Source organism: Schistocerca gregaria, chromosome 9 (assembly GCF_023897955.1).
Source record: "Schistocerca gregaria isolate iqSchGreg1 chromosome 9, iqSchGreg1.2, whole genome shotgun sequence".
NCBI lineage: Eukaryota > Metazoa > Arthropoda > Insecta > Orthoptera > Acrididae > Schistocerca > Schistocerca gregaria.
This window is the reverse complement of record NC_064928.1, coordinates 126,894,487-126,901,004: the sequence shown is the minus strand read 5'-3', so window position 1 is coordinate 126,901,004 and position 6,518 is coordinate 126,894,487. Positions and strand designations below refer to the sequence as shown.

General features: G+C 46.5%; 1 non-coding gene across 1 annotated transcript; it reads right to left on the bottom strand.

Annotated features, from left to right (window-relative positions):
- Nucleotides 1-5,705: 5,705 nt before the first annotated feature.
- Trnat-ugu (transfer RNA threonine (anticodon UGU)) lies at nucleotides 5,706-5,779 on the bottom strand. The gene has a single exon. It is a non-coding gene; the product is annotated as a tRNA-Thr (tRNA).
- Nucleotides 5,780-6,518: the final 739 nt, after the last annotated feature.

The following is a 6,518-nucleotide window of genomic DNA, read 5'->3' as shown; positions in this document are numbered from 1 at the left end:
TGGTGTGAAGAATGGCAGCTCGGTTTCAATCTGTACAGATGCAGAATAAGTTCACTAACGAACAGGAAGAACCCAGTAGCATTCGATCAGAAGATTAGAGGAAATCGTCACAGTTCGTTGAATATTTTGGGGTTACTGTGTTCACGAACTGCTCTTGGAGTCAAACGTAAGTGAGCGGGAGCCCACTACCACCGACTGTACTTGTTACTGAGGTGGCTGTCTTGCACGCAGGAAACAGGCACACAGCCTCATCACACGGCCAAATAGGGTAGGTCACGACTTAATGAGAAAAACGATGGCATTACGATCAATAACTCACTACCGGGACCATCCGGCCGCCGTGTCATCCTCAGAGGACGATACGGATAGGAGGGGCGTGGGGTCAGCACACCGCTCTCCCGGTCGTTATGATGGTATTCTTGACCGATGCCGCTACTAATCGGTCGAGTAGCTCCTCAGTTGGCATCACGAAGCTGAGTGCACCCCGAAATATGGCAACAGCGCACGGCGGCCTGGATGGTCACCCATCCAAGTGCCGACCACTCCCGACAGCGCTTAACTTCGGTGACGATCAATAATACACAGTAATTTATTTAGAAAAAAGCTTACAAATACTTAACTGCTGTATGAAAATTGTGCGCGGGCGTAGCTCGTGTTCATTTACACTGACTTGTCCAGCTCCTATCCAGTCCAGAATCCAGTGAACGTTAGCAACGATCGCTTGAATAATGTGCGGTGTGCTCTTCTTGAAGGGCGACTTTAGAGACGGTCCTGATGCTGCCTTGAGGTACATTTCAATCTACATCTACAAAGATACTACGGAAGCCAGCGTGCAGTGCTTGGCAGAGGGTACGCTGTACCAGTACTGCCCATTTCGTTTCCTGCTCCACTCGCAAACAGAGGAGGGAAAAACATCTATATGTGTACGTATGACACCTAATTTCTTGTGTCTTATCTTCGGGCTCCTTATGTGTATGTTGGCGGCAGTAGAATCGTTTGGCAGTCAGCTTCAAATGCCAGTTCTCTAAATTTTCTCAATAGCGTTTCTCGAAAAGAACGTCGCCTTGCCTGCAGGTAATCCCATTTGACTTTACGATTGATGTCCTTAACACATACGTGTTGTTCTAACCTACCGGTAACAAATCTAGCAGGCCGCCTCGGAAACTGCTTCGATGTCTTCCTTCAGTCCGATCTGGTTCCGACCCCAAACACTCGAGCAGTATTCAAGAAGAGGCCGCACCAGCGTCCTATATGCGGTCTCCTTCCTAAAATTCTCCCAATAAACCGAAGTCGGCCATTCGTGTTCCCTACCACAATTCTAATGTGCTCGTTCCACCTCATATCGCTTTGCAACGTTGCGCTCAGATATTTAAACGACTTGCACTTAACAGTGTCACTTACTCCGACCGGCAGTCCGATAGTGCTCAGAGCCATTTGAACCATTTTTTAAAATTGAATACTGGCTATGAGAGTGTATTGCCAGTGCAGAACATCGACATACCCGCAGATGAAGAGTCAGTACATGGTGTCTGCATGATATATGTCTCATTGCTAGAGTCACACATCCTACGCACCAACATGCATAGTAGTTTTGCTGCCTCTTCCAGCAACGATTTTAGAAATTCTGCTCCACTCTTTGTTATGGATGATAAATGACTGAGGCCACGCTACCAATAGCAGTTGGGGGTGGGTGCACCGGACGATGCGCATCGCCTGGGCCGACCTGACCTTCCCACGCCTTCCCCCGCCTCCCCCACTTCCGGTGGCCGCAGTGACCAGCCGAGGGTCCGCCGGACGGCCTTCCAGCCTTGGCCGAGGTCAGGGCGCACCAAGGCCAGAGCGGGCAACTGTTCAGCCGTACAGCTGGCCGGCGCGCCGCGGCTCACAGCTGCCCGCCGGCCTTGGCTGCCACAACACACACAGTGCTGCTGCTCCTCCTCACACTCACTCCAACTTTCTCCACTTACTCTTCTAATTCAACTTCTTGTTGTTGTTGTGGCCTTCAGTTCTGAGACTGGTTCGATGCAGCTCTCTGTGCTACTCTATCCTGTGCAAGCTTCTCCATCTCCCAGTAACTACTGCAACCTACATCCTTCTGAATCTGCTTAGTGTTTTCATCGCATGGTCTCCCTCTACGATTTTTACCCTCCACGCTGCCCTCCAATACCAAATTGGTAATTCCTTGATGCCTCAGAACATGTCCTATCAAACGATCCCTTCTTCTAGTCAGGTTGTGCAACAAACTTCTCTTCTCCCCAATCCTATTCAACACCTCCTCATTAGTTATGTGATCTACCCATCTAATCTTCAGTATTCTTCTGTAGCACCACATTTCGAAAGCTTTTATTCTCTTCTTGTCAAAACTATTTATCATCCATGTTTCACTTCCGTACATGGCTACACTCCATACAAACACTTTCAGAAACGACTTCCTGACAATTAAACCTATACTCGGTGTTAACAAATTTCTCTTCTTGAGAAACGCTTTCCTTCCTATTGCCAGTCTACATTTTATATCCTCTCTACTTCGACCATCATCAGTTATTTTGCTCCCCAAATAGCAAAACTCCTTTACTACTTTAAGTGTCCTATTTCCTAATCTAATTCCCTCAGCATCACCAGACTTAATTCGACTACATTCCATTATCCTCGTTTTGCTTTTGTTGATGTTCATCTTATATCCTCCTTTCAATACACTATCCATTCCGTTAAACTGCTCTTCCAAGTCCTTTGCTGTCTCTGACAGAATTACGTCAAAGTTTTTATTTCTTCTCCATGGATTTGAATAACTGCTCCGAATTTTTCTTTTGTTTCCTTCACCGCTTGCTCAATATACAGATTGAATAACATCGGGGAGAGGCTACAACACTGTCTCACTCCCTTCTCAACCACTGCTTCCCTTTCATGCCCCGCAACTCTTATAGCTGTCTTTTAGTTTCTATACAAATTGTAAATAGCCTTTCTCTCCCTGTATTTTACCCCTGCCACCTTCAGGATTTGAAAGAGAGTATTCCAGTCAACATTGTCAAAAGCTTTATCTAAGTCTACAAATGCTAGAAACGTTGGTTTGCCTTCCCTTAATCTAGCTTCTAAGATAAGCCGTTGGGTCAGTATTGCCTCACGTGTTCCAATATTTCTATGGAATCCAAACTGATCTTCCCCAAGGTAGGCTTCTACTAGTTTTCCCATTCGTCTGTAAGGAATTCGCGTTAGTATTTTGCAGCTGTGATTTATTAAACTGAGAGTTCGGTAATTTTCACATCTGTCAACACCTACTTTCTTCTGGGTTGGAATTATTATATTGTTCTTGGTCTGTGGGCATTTCACCTGTCCCATACATCTTGCTCACCAGATGGTAGAGTTTTGTCATGACTGGCTCTCCCAAGCCTGTCAATAGTTCTCATGGAATGTTGTCAACTTATCATCTTCATCTACACTGCTATGCGAACCTTAAAGACTGAAGGGAGTATTAACTACTCGTTGGAAATGGACCAAAGCGGGGAACTAAGCAGCAAGAGGTCTCCCAGATGGGTGTCAAATGGTGTGAGGTGGGACCCACGAGAAATACAGGACCCGGAACGTCACACTTGTCAACTTTTCCGCCACATATCGCGAACTCTGGTCACCGAGCAGCGCCCAGGGAAATCATTATGACAGTGAAAAGGTAGCCGCAGAACGCCTTAACTCTGCCGTTTACTATGGAGAGCTTGCCTACATTACAACGAGCAGTTAGGATTTACCAAGCTCTTTTGAAATAGTTGCTCGCTCCCCGAAGGATGCTGGCGCTCTTAAGACCGGCAGAGTCACGTGGTGTGACGTAAGCATCACGGCGTGTCTTTCTCGTGGGCATCGGATTCATTTCAGCGTGACTATAGTTCCACATGCAACTGGCCCCACATCACCCGGCAGCTGAAACGACAGCGGCTGCGTCAGTCTGCGATCAGTTACAGTACACTTCGGAGATGTTCTTCATTGCAACGCCCGTACACAACATCAGGATGATTTTAAACGTGAAAGAGACATCGGGAAACTGCAGCAAGGAGAGAACGTGACGAGTGTAGCCTAGGAGTTTGGTGTTGCTCGAAGCGTTGTTTGAATTGCGCGGGATGCGTTCCAAAATACAGCCACTGCTGCCCGAAAGAGACCACGGTCCCCCTACAGCAGCAGATGACCGCTACAGTGTGCAACAGGAAAGAGTGTGCTGCGCAGTCGTACCGCAATTAAGACAACAGCAAGGCACGTAACCTCACGATCCACAGCGGCAAGTCGACTTGTTGTTGTGTTCTCCCCACTCGTCTAATATAGGGTGCCTAGGAAAGCTGCTTTCTCGGATCGTTAGACAACAGTTCAAAGAAATCGTATTAATGTAGCTGGTTACAGTAAGCTAAATTGACAATACTTGTTTTGCAAAACTTGTTGTATCAAGTGACAGAAGAACGACAGTCCACCACAAAAAAGAGTGAGAAACATGATGAACAATGTGTGGATGGCGAAAACACAAAGATGTGAGTATAGAACAGTGACAAAGTGGTAGTGTGACCTCCAGACCAGATGTGAGGAAACACAGATGAGCAAATCGTAAGTAATTACGTTTTCACAAAAAATCGCGAAGTGAACTGTTTGATAATCTATAACTAACAAAACTGTATCATTATAGATCCCACTGATGATGCCTTCGAAAAGGAGAAGGCGAAACGCGAATGGGATTAATAAAACAACTATCAGCAGGAAAAGGCAGTTTGATTTGCAAAACAAGTATTTATACGCTTGCTGTGGAGGATGGCCACAGAAACAAACTCGTTAAATTGACGAAACTTTGCGTATTCACAAAGGTGTGTCGCAAGCAGATGGCGACATGCAAATACTCATTGTCCTTTGTTATATACAATTCCAATATAAGCAAAACATTGCAGTTCACAAGTCACTGCTGTAGCGTTTGTATGACGGCTCGTCTTCCAATCGGGCCGCTGCCATTCGGCGCGGTGCTTATATTCTCTTCGTGTGGAGGCCGCTCCTGTGTTGATGTCATTCTAGAGAGGGATCTGTCAGCGTACTGCTGGCTGACGTCGTCTCACAGCCCTTTCTGTTCTTCCGTTCTTGATCGTCGTGAAGGCGCTTGACGTTACGCCGGAACAGTAGTTTTGATCGCTCCGTTTTTTTCCCCCTATTGCTTTTATATACTAGCGTAATTTGGATTTTTTTTATGTATTTAGAAAGTTCCATTAGGTACAATATTATCTAATGCACGACAGGGCTGACATTGTAGAGCTACGTGTATTGCCTTAGCTTTCCTACCGTACATACACGGACATATGTTGGGCGTACTTGAAATCCTAGGGGCAAACATTTTTCTAGCTCTGGACTTCGACCCAGCCTTGTTGTCTTTTGAAATAATAGCTTTATTCGATGCTGGGTTTTCTACTCTGGGTTTCGGTGGTTCGCATAATGTAAACAAATCTATGTGCACATATATCTTCCCACCCGAGTGCTCGTTTTCGATATGTACTGCAAATCTGACCTATTCAGGATGTAACGTGGATCGAGGAACCTGTAACCGATCCCGTCTCACAAGCGGCGAAACCTCTGACTTACATCCTCCACCCTGCGCCCCACCAGAAGGTGTCGAGCGTTACTCAGAGTAACATTACAATGAAATGAACACCCTTACCTGCTTGCAGGCGTCAACGGGGACAGATGAAAATGTGTGCCCCGACCGGGTCTCGAACCCGGGATCTCCTGCTTACATGGCAGATGCTCTCTCCATCTGAGCCATCGAGGACACAGAGGATAGCGCGACTGCAGGGATTTATCCCTGGCACGCCTCCCGCGAAACCCACATTCTCAACGTATTGTCCAGCACTACATTCGTAGTGCCCCCACCCATTTATACTCATTACTCGCGGCGAGTTGCCGATTCCCGTCATAGTTAGGGCAATGTTTGGGCATTCGCACAGAAGAAGAAGATGGTCAAGTGGCCGGTGAGCCTTAACTATATACATACTAAGATGGTATCTGTTCTTTCGGATCTACAGCAGAGGCCTGACGAGCGAGCCGATCTCTCTTCACCACATCCGCCAGAGTGAGCAGAGAACCCAGGGTCCAAACATCAACAACTACGGCACTATCCCACTTCTTCCACGTTGCTGGAAGATAACCCACTTCATAGACATTCACAACTTCCACCTAATTTCTACATTATCTGTGTAAGTAAGAGAAAGAATGTTTGTTTATTCAAAATCCAAAATCTCCGAAATTTCTTCACCGATTGCTTTGAAATTTTGCATTCGATAACGTGAATGTTTTTTAGTACCCATTTTTAATATATAAAATGTGGTTTGACCGCCAGACACCACACTTGCTAGGTGGTAGCCTTTAAATCGGCCGCGGTCCGGTAGTATACGTCGGACCCGCGTGTCGCCACTATCAGTGATTGCAGACCGAGCGCCGCCACACGGCAGGTCTAGAGAGACTTCCTAGCACTTGCCCCAGTTGTACAGCCGACTTTGCTAGCGATGGTT